The following is a 13,329-nucleotide window of genomic DNA, read 5'->3' as shown; positions in this document are numbered from 1 at the left end:
CCTACACACACACACACACACACACACACCTACATACACACACACACACACACACACACACACCTACACACACACACACACACCTACATACACACCTACACACACACACACACACACACACACACACACACACACACACCTACATACACACACACACACACACACACACACACCTACACACACACACACACACACACACACCTACATACACACACACACACACACACACACACACCTACATACTGTTAGATCCTGGGTACTTCTGGCCCGATACGGGGCTAATTACTGACTCAGCTCTCTATTAAAAGATTCTCGAGCTGGTGTTCTGGCGAGGGAACTCGCCTGGCTCCGCTAACTGCCGTTACTCCCGACGTCTACCCTGCTTCCTCCGGTCAGAGCGCGCTCGGCCGAGAGACCAGTCCTGGCCCCGGGCGCTCCCACCAGTCGCGTCGGTTATGGCAGCTTCCCTCTTATGGATCCGTGCTCTTGGTAAATGCCAGGTTAGGTTTTAACGGCTAGGATTAATTCTTGCTAAAACCGTAAGGGATTGTTAAGTGGATTCGGTCTCTAGGATAACCTTTCAGAACTCAGTTGTTAGACATACAATAGCTTTAACTTTTTACTGTCACGAGGAACTCTTTACTACTTCGGCAAATTAATGCACTTGAGGATTTCACTTTAAATGCAGATTAGATATTTATTGCAGGTTATATTTAGTTAGTTTGCAGGGGTTACAGCTACAGCTCACATAAAATGTCACTACACATGATTAGTCAATTTAATTATCTTCTTCGATTATACTCATTAGTTTTAGTTGCCGAGACGGCTCGGTTAGAGCTGGATGTCCAATGGTGCGATGAAAAGAGTTCTTTTGGAGTTGTTAGGAGCGAAGGTCCGGCCGGACCCTCGATCCTCCCGCTCCGCAACGGAGCCCGTTCAGCTGTTCTCAAAACTCAGTACAAAGTCTTTCTCAGGCAGCTGCGGCTTTCTCAGTTGTCCAGATGTTAAGAGGCGAGCGGTGGGGAGAGTTAGAACCTTCGTCTTTTAATCTCAATGTCCACGAACAGAGGTCTCTTTTCCGTGAACAGAGACGAAGTCCTCAATACATCTGCTGCAGGCTTTAGTATCTTCTTCCGATGCGCTTGGTACGGCATCCGCGATGAAATCCCAGCTTTGCTCTTTGCAAGCATGTCCTTATATTCCTCATATGGGCTGTGATCAGCCCCCACCTGTTTGGTCCATTACTCATCCCCCCTCCCTCTGGAAAGGGCGTTAAGCCGAACATTGCCTGTATGACTCAACTATTGCATCAGTTTCTAGATCTTTCTCTTGACTACACCCAACATCTGGTCTTGATTACAGCAATGTCATTTTTGCCCAATACTTGCCCAATACATCTATCTCAGCTCCACAGAACACACAGAAACATTCATTACATTTGTTTAAATCATTTCTATGCAGTTAAACATTTGTTACACAATTGATTAGAACATTTCGTTATATTTATTCATACATTTTATCTGTTTGATTACATTTCAACGTTGAATATATGCTTTGCGCTCTTATAGCCTGACTTCTCTCCCTTGAATGTGTCGACATGTTACCGAGGCAGCGCTGAGAGGTCAACTCTTCTTGACACCCCCTTCTTGAGGTCTCAAGCTGCCGCATTGTGCCCCAAGTAATCCTCTAGGAACTCATCGTCGTCCTCGGCGGTGATGATGAGAACGTCGTCTTCCGGCTCGGATTCGTGTTGCCAGCTGTCGAGCACCACCAGGCCGTCCAGACCTGGTGGCTGGAAATCCAGGAGGGCGTTGTCATCTTCCTCGTCATCTATGGCATCCTTCATCTGCTCGTCCAGGCTCAGCACCAGGGCCAACACATTCTGGTTCAGAATGCTGTCAGGGGAGAGGGAGGCCGGAGTAGGGACGGGGCTGGTTGATGCTTTGTCCTCATCCTCGCCTGGAACTATCAATCCTTCAGGGATTACCTCCACCAGCTCTCCGCAGTCCTCGTCGTATCCCCACATCCCCATTAGATTTGGTACTACTCCTGCGAGCATCGTCTGGCTACCCACGTCTCGGTGTTCCACACCCGTGATGCTTGCTGTGTCGTCGTCTTCTTCTGGAGTTGGTAGTGGATACTGCAGGGTGGGCAGGCGTGGTCCAATGACGACGAAGCGGCCATCGGTGAGGTGGGTGCTGGACACCCGGATGCCATCAGGATACGCCCATATTTTTGTGTATACTGGGCAGTATACACCATCAGCATAGAGCAGGACCTCCGGTGGAGTTCTTCCAGCGGAAGTCCACACTGGTTTTGCTTTAGCCTCTAATTCCATACAGTCGACCACATTCATCGCAGGCATATAAGGGGTACTTCCTTTGCAGAAGAGGCCGCTGGCTGCTCCCACCGGGAATTGCCCCAGGTAGCATTGGGTGCACCATAGGGCTTGGTTTACCTCCCACAGGTGCAACATTAGCTCCGGAGGAATCCCACAGCGGACACAGCAGACCTCCTCCTAAATGTTGTTGAACACAAAGACTTCATTAATTATTACATTTTTCAGCGCATTTTTACAAGCCAAGCTTTAGCAAGCAGGGGGTGGTCTTATTTTCATTCTTTTTTAAGGCCCCCTCTCATTATTGGAGCGCTTTGCAGAGCGCCGCAGAGCCAGAGAATGCAGCCATGGAGATGCCAACACCATTGGAGGAGGTGTCAGGCCTGGGCTTGTAGGCCTAACCCTTCTTGGAAACAAAGGCTCATACAGCATGAGCCAGGCTGCTATCCCGATTGATGATTCAGAACCCAACCAGTAGATGGCGACAGTTATGCCCCAACCTATGCCCCAAAGAGCAATGGCGCCGATCTTGTGGAGCCAACGCCCTCTTCCTCTTTCTTTCATAGCCATGGTCATGACCACGAGATACGTCAGGGCTGTAACCGCCAGAAAGGCCTCGACGATTGCCGAGACCATCTTCAGGGGGTTGTAGAAAACTGCAGCGACGTCGATTACCAGCCAGATGATCACCATTCCACCCTTTACTAGACCGCAGCGAGTAGAGTCGATGTGGATTCTCCCCAGGAGGTATGTAGCGAACCATGTCAGGGTAAGCCACAGTGATCCTCGATAGATGTTTTCAATCGCTGTTTTCAGACACCCTACAGCCAGGGCCAGTATTCTTAGCGGCTGATTCATGGACCATTCGCCCATGCAACAGTAGAAGAACCATATGATCTCAAGGACCCAAAAGTCCAGGTCGGTTAAGCGAATAAATGGCCTGCATCTGCGTGCTGTGTCGGAGGAGTTCTGTAATGCTTCAGTTATACTCATTCCGAAGGTGGTCATGCCTGGAGTCACAATAGTTGTGGTGTTGGTCATACTCACTCCGAAGGTGGTCATGCCTGGGTGAGAAGTGGTGTTCATGCCGGGAGGTGCAAGGGTTGTGGTGTTGGTCATGTTGGTCATCTTGGCTTTCTTCGGTTTATTCGTTCTTATTTCAGTATGAGGCTCTTGGTTGAGGTTCCGGGTCTGCAATGGCTATGGCGCTCCAGTTGTTCACCCTTTATAGGTGGGTGGACTCCTCCTTCCTTCGTGGGAGGAGTCCCTTCTTCACTTCTCCTTTTTCCTTCAACTTCCCCTTAAAGCACGAGGCAACAGTGGCTGCTACCCCGCCCTTAATGGCGGCACAGATTATCAGGCCCAAGATCACGATTCCAACTATCATCAACAAATAAGGCCAAAGCCAGGAGAACAAACTCCCCATCCATCCCTTTATGACCGTGAATCCTTCTCCAATCTTCCCTGCCACTTCTTCCACTACGATGGTTGCGGTCCCGACTATGGAGGCGCCCGTTAGTTCGATCCAACTGCACTCGTGTTCTCGTCGGCCGCTCCCGCAACTCAGCCAGTGTTCTTCTGGCTCGTAGCATGTTCCGTTCCCGTAGAGGCGGTTAGCTCCTACCCATTCAAATCCTTTGTCTTCTTTACCCTCGCAGAGGCTTTTCCTGAAGGCGTGGCCCTCAGCTAAAAAGACTGTAGGGTCGGTTACTGGGGGAATGATTTGGCCGTTCACGTTCACTCTGTCTTTCATGCGATGGCCCAGGATTAAGTTGGTACAGCTGCTAGTCAGAGGCCCTGACCGTCTCCATTTCTTGTCTTTATCCTTCACCCAGGTTACTTCTTGCACGTGGGTTTCATATTCTGCTCCATAGTGGGTCTGGCAATGGTCTTCCCATCCTGGCACAGTCTCACAATGTCCCCCGGCCAGGCTGATGTTGCAGGTCGTGTTTCCTCGATTGCATTCCATCTTCCAGGGCCGCGGGCCCACATATGGTTCTGGTCGGCTCCAAACCCCAGGCCAGATGTCTCTTTCTTTCGAGTACACTGTGGCCAGGTACTGATACTTCACCCAGTAGTTGTCGGTTTGAGTTAGACATGGCACCACCCATTCTAACACTTCATCCTTCTGTAGGCCCCACCAGGTTGAACTGTCGTCCCGGGTGTGGGCCTCTTTCCATGCCTGCAGGGTTCCTTTGATCGTCTTGTTCGTCTTCAGGCCTGTGCAGTCATATAGCCACGTTCCCCAAGCCCGATACCACTCTTGCCAGAGTGTGCATCTCGGGGAGGCGCCGTCGGCTAGATACTCTGTTCCGTTCAGAGCGATGAACATTTTGTTGGTCACACAAGTGTCAATTTTTTGGAAATCCCCTCTTGGGGCTGTCATTAACTCCTCGGGTTTCGGCAGCTTTTGTACATACATGTCGGTCGTCCTTGGTCCCAAAAGGCCGAAGCTGGCTCTGGAGTATCCCGCCGTGAAGGCTCCTTTGAAATGCTTCAGCTCGGTTATCCATATCCACGGCAGGGTGTTGTTGAGCCAGGCCTCGTGCCGGGCATTAGGTTCGGGTAGATAGATGAACTTATGAGCCTGATACTGTGGTTTGTTTACCGGAGTTATTACGAAGTAATTCTGACCTTCGCAATAAAAGAACACATTCCAGAAGCACTTATCTAGGAGAGGGAGCTTGTTCTTTTTACAATGCTGCGTCCATTTCCTGCTCCGATTTCTCCGAAGACTGTCACTTGACTTGAATAGCGGCAGCTGCGGCTGCCCTTCTTTTTCCTCTGGAACTGTCTCTGAAGCCGTAGGTTGTACTACCTCTTCTTCTTCTTCCCCCTGCTGCGTGACATTCACGGTTCGGCTGGTGAGGTTGTTCCGCTGGCAGTCGGTGGAGTTTCCTAGTGTGGTGTTACCTGTGGCACTTAGTGGTCTCACTTTAGCTTTAAACCGTCGTGGTTTTCGCCGCGGTTGTGTGGCCTCACAGGTGAGATTGTAGTGTCCCCAGAACATTCCGTCTGCCGGTAAAATCATCAAACACGTATCATTGCGGTGGCTCGCTGCATAGGTTACCTCGGGTTTCCAGTATCCCTCGTTCCCTTGCTCTGCCCATGAGACACATGCCCATGAACAGTACCAGCCTGGGACACCGTTTTCGGGGTAGATCCAATTACACTGTGCCCGTTTTTCTTCTTGTGCTTTCTTCATCATTACCGTAATCTTCATCTCCGCTCCTAGCGTAGATACTTCATCTATCCTCCATGTCGAATTCTCTATTACCTTCTGGAATTCGCCTGCCCAGTCTGTTTCTTCACCTGTGTCGTTGATTTTCGAATCGTTGATTTTCTGATCCCAGATAGTCATCCACGCGATGATAGTAGCTGTCAGGTTCGGTGGCGTCCCACCCCCTTCTTGGACTTGACGGGTTGCATTAGAGCCAACCTCAAGGTCCAACCAGGGCGAGGCGCGCATCTGTCCAGCGAGTTGAGAGAGAACGATCGTTCCAGAGTCGACCGTCCAGCATGTCTGGTCGAACGTCTTTGTGGTAGTGTAGGACACCCTCACATGAGTGAGGGCCCATGGGATACTACCATAGTAGTACAGTATAGCCAGGACAGAGCACAGTCCTGCAAGTACTGCTACTACCTTAGCCATTAAGCAAAGCCATAGTCGTTTTCCATTCCGAGGTCGTTTACTTGATTGGTCCAGTCGCTTGCCGGGGCGTCTTAAGGAGACGGGGGTAAAGGTTGAGGATCGCCTAAATTCATGAACTCTCCCATGAAGTAGTGGGAGATCCATGGTTTCGGATTCTGCAGTGCTCTGGTCGGTAGCACCTCTGGAAGAGGAGCTAGGCATCCGGAGCTGAGGCGCGGGGGAGAGTCAGGATCGCACTGACTAATCCTGCCCTTCAGGAGCTGTTGATATAGCACCGATGGGTATCTGCCAATGGCTAAGTCCAGCCCCCGCCACACCCACTGGTAGTAGGTGACGATTAAGGAGGGGGAGCAGGGGGGGGGTTCAAAGCAACCCTCGTTCACAGCATTATTTTGCCGCAGCCATGCGTAGATCTGTCTATCCACTGGGTCGATAAGGATCCGGACTTTGGCAAGAGATGCATATAACGGCTGACCGTCGTCCGTCTGGAGCTCCGTTACTTTAGCCCATGCTGCAGAGGGTTCGTGAAGGTTAAGCCGGCCAAGCCCCTTAGTCCGTAATCTGGAAGGAGGCAATTCCCTCATGGTCAGGCATGGGTCCGGGTTCGGTGGGCCAAGGCCTGGCAGGCGGTAATGAACCATACGCAACTCTATGTCTTGGTTCTCAATTACACAGCGCGCGCTGTTTTTCACGTGGAGCGCTATGAGACGCCGCATGACCGGGCTGGTGGTCCAGATCACATTTTCACCCAGCGAAAGATCAACATAGTCGTTTTGCAAATAATCAGCATAGTTAGGACCCCAGCGCAACTTCAACCGCAGACCCATAACTGAGATGAAAACGGTATTCAGGATCCAGGGGGATTGGTCAGGACAAGGGAGGACTGGCTGCAGCAGCCACGGATGGGTCCGATTGACTCTGTCATATTGGAGTTGCCATCCTGTGCGAAAAGCAGTCAGCAATTCCGCCTTCCCGGGTATTGACAGGTCAATCGAGCGCCTATATTCGCCATTGCTGCAGAAATAGGCGCCGGATCCACAGAGGCCTTTTCGGTAGGCAAAATCGCGTTGGGGTCTGTCCAAAAAGACATTTTCGTTCGGCAATTGCAGATATGGCCTTCTTTGTGCGAGGAGGGACTGAGAGACTATTGATAGGTCCCTGCAATCTTTGTTTGGTGGGTTTGGCAGCGACATGTTGACAATCAAGTTTCGTTTTTTCTAGCAGCTATACTTTTTCTAAGAGCTGTTACTGCGAGGCTTTCCACTCCGCTGCAGTTTGCGAAATGACTTCCGTGCCCAAGCGGTCAAACCTTTTGCGTCTGCGCGTGGGTTTGGAGGAGGCTCCGCCTCATCCGCTCTGGTCAGCTCCACCCCGACGGAGTACACACCGTCGTATGGAACCATCACGGTTTTCAGCGTCACCATGACGCGCATCGTGCTGGCCTCCCATGTAGGCGTTGGCGCTCTGGTCGCCCAAGAGCCCGGTAGTTGCATAACACCGTCTCTCCGCCACCCCTCTGGGGTGACCGTGAAAATCTTACTCTTTTCTTTGGTCCTGGCACCGGTGTGGTGGAAGGCGTCCAGATCCGTGGTGTTATACTGGAGATTCGTGCCGCGAGCACCAGCCTCTGTTGGCACTGGGGCAAGCTCACGTACTGGCACATCCGGATCACAAAACACATCTTCGATTAACACGCGCCAGGTTGTTAATTCCCAGGGCCCCATCCACCCTTCTCGTGTTGCCATTTCCAAGCGGCAATCGGGTAAGGATGCAGCAGTGGCTGCGTAGCCTGGGTCATCAGGGCTGCGATAAACCCTGAAGGCCCCTGGGATCTGTACGGAAGACAGGGGCGGGTTGGCAACCTCGGCCTGGCCTGGGCTGTATGGCCAGTTCCTTTCCACCGACTCCCACCAGGATCTCATGGGGACAGCACCGTTTCCACTTGCTTCGTGTGGATCGCCGTCGAGTGGGCTCATAGCTGGTGCCGAGGGTCCTCCAGTCTTCCTGTGTGATAGATCGACAGGAGCGGCAGCACCCTCACCTTCCCACAAGGCGGGTGCCAGGGTTTGTATTGGCTGAAGAAACTTTCTCACCTGCCATCCGTCGGCTGCTCCAGCTTGCACCAGCAGGCCATTCAGCTGGAGTACAGAGCAAGACGCACAGAGGAGCAGCCTGTGTCCATCCCATTGGCAGACACAGTCCTTAAGGTTCAGCTTTGTCCCCCGCAGATCCCACTGGATGACGAAGTGCAACCTTGGTAAAAGCGATATACGACAAAAACCGCACACATATGCATCCAAAACCTTCACTGGTTTGTGGGTCATACGGTCAAATTCCTTTCTTCGTCCAGAGACCCGGTGTGGTTTCTTGTTTCCGGGTCCCTGCCATGTGAGGTTAAGGGTGGTCGGCAGCAGGCAGACCACACAATCATTCTTGATTTCCTTCCATGTTAAGACTTCATTCTCTTCTGAGAGAAAGCCCTTTTTTGCATACTCCAACTTCTTCATGGCTCTTCCTGCCCAGAGCCCCGTAGTACTCCTTCTCATGTTAACCACCCCTTTGACATTGGCCACTCTGACAAAGGGTGGTAAAGCTTGTATGTGGGTGGCCATTTTTGAGTTCCTGGTTTTCTCCTAGTACGGAACTGGCTTCAGCTGCCCTACTCCTTGGATTCCTTTCTTCTTGAGTTGAACAGTATTACTGTCCAATATCTTGACAACTATGTCTGATTTATCGTACTTGGCTTTGACTGCAGAGTTAGAAGCACCGACCTGAGCCTTGATCCAGACGCGCTGTCCTACTCGAAGTGGCACCTTTTGCTCAAGCTTGGGCTCTTTATCTTCTGAGCCCCGCCCCACTTCCTGTGATGTGAAGGGGCGGCGCATCAGCTCCTCCGCTGGAGAGGGCCTGTCACTTCGGTAGCGGTCGTTCAGGGTTTTGGCGATTTCCAGGGTTTTAGTGCTCCATTCTCTCGAGTTGGCATTTTTCCCAATCCAACTTTTCACCAAGCCAATGGTCCTTTCCACCACCCCGTTAGCCTGGGGGGTGTATGGGGGAGAGTAGATCCTCATTACCCCATGCTGTTGGCACCACTGGTCCACTTTAGCGTTGCGAAAATGCGTTCCGTTGTCGGTCCTGAGCTCTTTAGGCAACCCTAAGTAGCCACAGACTTGGTCCAGCATGCTAACAACACTGTTGCCATTAGCTTTTCTTACTGCTTTTGTGGTTACATACCCTGACATGGAGTCCACAAGCACCAACAGGTACTTTTCTCCACATTTACCCGGTACCCCTAAGGGTCCTGCCACATCCATGCAGATAGAACCCCAGGGTACGGTACTTTTAATGGTGAGTCCTCCCACTCTTTGTCCTCTCCTTCCTGCGTTGTATCGACCACACAACTCACAGTCTTGAAGGATTCTGCGGACTTCTTTTTCAGGAATCCAGAGTCGCTGCTTTTCCAGTTCCTTTCGTGTTGGAACGGTGCCTGCATGTCCAAGTGCTCCATGCACTGCTTGCACCACTTCCTTCACATTCTCTTCTGGGACTACCCGTCCTTTGGGCAAATCTTCCCATTTCTCGATCCCAACAAAGACAATTTGTCTCATCTGGACGAAACGATCCACTTCTTCGTTTCCTTGCCAATGAGTTCCTGCTCGCGTGTGGGCCCTCTGGTGCACCACTTCGAGCTCCATGGTTAGCCTCAATTCGGCTATTTTTCTCCATAGGTTTTCGTGAGCTACTTTCTTGTTTTTAGCGCTCTCAAAACCATTTTCTTCCCATATGGACAGGTCTTCGTTAAGGGCCTGAGCACAGTAATAACTATCAGTTATGACTCTAGCTCTTTTCACCTTTCTTCGCTCCAACTCGAGCAAACCTTCCAATATCGCTGTCACCTCCCCGGTCTGGGCACTGCCGGGGATTTGGCCTCGTTGTCTGAAGCGCTCCTTCTCATTGTGCTTGAGAATGAAGCCCCAGTAGGCTTTGTCGTCTTGTCCTTTTCGCGAGCCGTCGGTGTATAGAGTCCACTCTATCGGTTCGGCTGGCTTCTCGTCCTGTGTCGTCTTTTTCTTACTCATGGGTAGTGCAGGGCCGATTTCGAGGTCGGGGTCCAGCAGGATGTCTTCCCAACGTCCCCACCTCGCGTTCGTCGCCTTCGTGCTCTCTACCGTGGCTTTTCTTAGGAATCGATGGACCTGGCTTTGCGTGAGGACCCTGATGCCCTGCCCTTGAGCAAGGTCTTTCAGGGTGCTCCAATACCTTGCCAGTACTGCCAACTCCTTCTCTTCTGCTGGATATTTCTTTTCCACGGAGGACAGGGTGTAGCTCCACAAAGTGACTATTCCCCCGCCCTCGTTGCACACTTTTACCACTGCGTCGTCGTCGTTGCAACTGACCTCTGCCACCAGCTTTGTTGTAAGGCTTCGTGGCTCCAGCCGCAAAGCTTCTTTAATGGCTGTCCGCAGGTTTTCCAAACTGTTTTGATCTGTTGCGGTCCATTCCCACTTCTTGTGGGCATCTTCTGGCTTTTCTTTTCGTAGTTTTACATACAGTGGTCTTGCATACTTCTGGTAGCTAGGGACATGGTCCCTAACGTAGTTGCAGAGCCCCAGCACCTGCTGTAGTTCGTTCAGCGAGGTTGGCGGGTCGATCTGCTCCACTTTTTCCCGGAATCCGTCTGAGAGTCCCAGGTCGTTGGAGACCTGGAATCCCAGGTAGTTCACTTGGAATCGTCCAAATTGGCATTTTTTCAGATTCAATTTCAAGCCTGCTGCTGTTAGTCGTTCTACAACTTTTCTCAATTTTTGCAGATGTTCTTCTTCGGTGTCATCTGCAATGAATACATCATCGATGTAGATTGTTGTCTCTAGGCCGTCGAGTATGTCCATCACGGCTGACTGGAAAACATTCGGAGAGTTTTTGTAGCCTTGCGGTAGCCGTTCCCAGACGTACGCTTTACCTTTGTGGGTGAACGCTGTCTTGCCTTGGGAGGCTTTGGCTAGCCTCAACGAGAAAAATCCGTTTGCCAGATCTATACAGGATTTGTACCTTTTTAGTCTTAGTGTCTTCAGCGTCCCTTGTGGGTTGATCAGGCTGGCGCGGTTGGCGACAGTCCTGCGGTTGAGGGCCTTGAAGTTGATAACAGGTCTCCAGCCACCTCCCGATGACTCAGGCTTCTTGACCGCCTGTATTGGGCTGTTTGTGATGGGATTTGGCTCCTCGCGCACCACTCCTAGTTCGCTGAGCTCCGTGACTATCAGGTCCATCTCTGCAACGGCCCCTGGATTCAGGGGGTATTGGCGAACTGGCGGGTGTACACCCCCTTCTATGGTGTGGGTGTACTTCGCACCCATGTCTCCACAGTCATTTTTGAACCTAGCCACTCCGGCTTTGGAAAGTATGTCTTCTAGCGTTTCTTTTCCATCCGGAGAAAGGTCGCTGTCTTCGATTTGTTGCTTGGTCACTTCTGGAATGTTCACTGGTTTGTACCACTCCGGTGATAACGATCCCATCTGGATTAGTTTTGCCCCGAGGACTCTGAGTCGCTGTTGTATTGGGGTTCGATTTCCTGGGCTGCTATGCAGCTCTTTTAAGTCTGTTATTGTCATTAAATTGTAGGGTCCTAGAGCCCATACAACTCCTTTCCAGACGCCAAACGGAATCTTTTTGATGGTTCCGTCGGCTAGTTGAACAGTCAGGTGTCCTTTTGTTTCAAGGCATTTGCGGGTCATCGACACTTCTGCACCAGTATCTACCTGATAGGGGATTCCATCCACGTCGGTGTATATGTCGTCCCCCACCCAGTAGGCATGATCCACTGTGACCCGCGCCCGCTTAGCCATTACTTTCTCTGCCCTTCGCTCCCAGCTTCCAGGCGGGAGGCACGAAGGGCCTGTTTCTGTTCTGTCGTCAGCTTGTTGTAATCCTCGGAAGAGAGAAAACCGCTCTTGTTGGCTGGTGGGGGCCGTGGCCCCTCCTGTTGTTGATCCGGCTGGGCCCTGTGGTAAACGCCCTGCCTCTGGAAGCCTTCTTGCCTTGGAGCTCCCTGCTCCCTCTGGTTGCCTTGTGGACCCCGCTGAGGTCCTTGCTCTCGCGGGTAGCCTTGGTAGCCTTGAGAACCCCTCCGGAATCCTGGCTCACGCTCGTAGTTTTGTGGACTCCTCTGGAATCCTCCCGACTGCCTTCTCTGTGTCTGTGAAGGACCGGGTCCCTCGGTGGGCCTTGCGTTGTCATACGAGGGCCTGGGAGCCGGCGGCTTCGGCTGGTTTCCTTTTTCTCTTTTCTCTTCCAAGTGTTTTTTCTTCAAATCCCACTTTCTTACTGTTTCTTGGATTTGTTCGGTGGTACTTTTGCTGATGTTTAGGGTCACAAAATCGATGTCATTCATTAGGCCCTTTGTCAGCTTCCTAAGGACTTGCACACTTCTGTCCGGCGGAATCGCCTGTCGCAAGGCGTACCACGCCTGGGTGAGAGTTTGCCCTTTGTCTAAGCTTTTTCTTGCCTTGTCGATGTGTGACTCCTCGTCTTCGCAGTCCTCCAACACTAATCTTCGGTAGTGCTGTTCCGCGGTTTCTTCGGGACCCATCGGTTGGTCCGTCACATGAGCCAGCCACAATCTTTTCGCCTCATCGTTTGTGGAACTGGCTTTTACCATAAGCCATTTCTGTGTCAGATATTCTTGCACCGATTCTTTTGGGTCTCGGTTTGTCACCATCGCCTTGATCTTTTTGAACTCACCAAAGCTCTGGGTGGAAGCCTGCATCTTTGTTATGCAGTCATTTTCTTCAGCGGTGGTGGGGCAGCTGCTTCGTGCAAGGCCCTGCCCTTGAGGTGGCTGTTCGTCCTCGGTGTCCGAGATGTCTTGCCTCCGCTCTTTGTCTTCCTCTGCTGCCAGCTTGTAGGCTGCTTTCTTCAGGCGTCGCAACATGACGTCGTACACGATTGTCACAAAGCCTGTGCGAAAGTTACCCGTCAGCTCCGTGGCTGTTGCGAGGGAGCCGTAGGTCGGGGTCATTAGAAAATTCGCCCATTCTCTTTTTGTCGCGTAGACCATTGTTCCTTTCATTCCTTCGAGGTCGTGCAGCCATATTTCTGGAACATCATCATTTGTTTGACCGACCTCTGGAGCATAGGCTTTTCTTCCGTCTTTGGTGGTCATTGGCCCGTAACGATCGTCTCGGGGGAATTTCAGCGAAGCCGTGCACACTGAAACAAGGGGCAGCGCGTTCTTCTTGCCTTTTCTGCTCCCCATCTTCAGGTCGGTGATTCCTCCCGGAGCCTCGTATTCGATGGAAGTCAGGCTTGGCGCTGTTTCTTCTTCATCTGAACTCACATCTGC

At 51.6% G+C, this 13,329-nt stretch overlaps 1 protein-coding gene across 1 annotated transcript in view; it reads left to right on the top strand.

Annotated features, from left to right (window-relative positions):
- Positions 1–13,329, top strand: part of cand2 (cullin-associated and neddylation-dissociated 2 (putative)) — a 55,627-nt gene that overhangs the window by 7,322 nt on the left and 34,976 nt on the right. The gene's annotated exons all lie outside the window — the stretch shown is intronic.

The sequence above is a fragment of the Melanostigma gelatinosum genome (assembly GCF_949748355.1).
Source record: "Melanostigma gelatinosum genome assembly, chromosome: 3".
Classification (NCBI taxonomy): domain Eukaryota; kingdom Metazoa; phylum Chordata; class Actinopteri; order Perciformes; family Zoarcidae; genus Melanostigma; species Melanostigma gelatinosum.
This window is presented reverse-complemented; position numbering and strand designations above follow the sequence as displayed.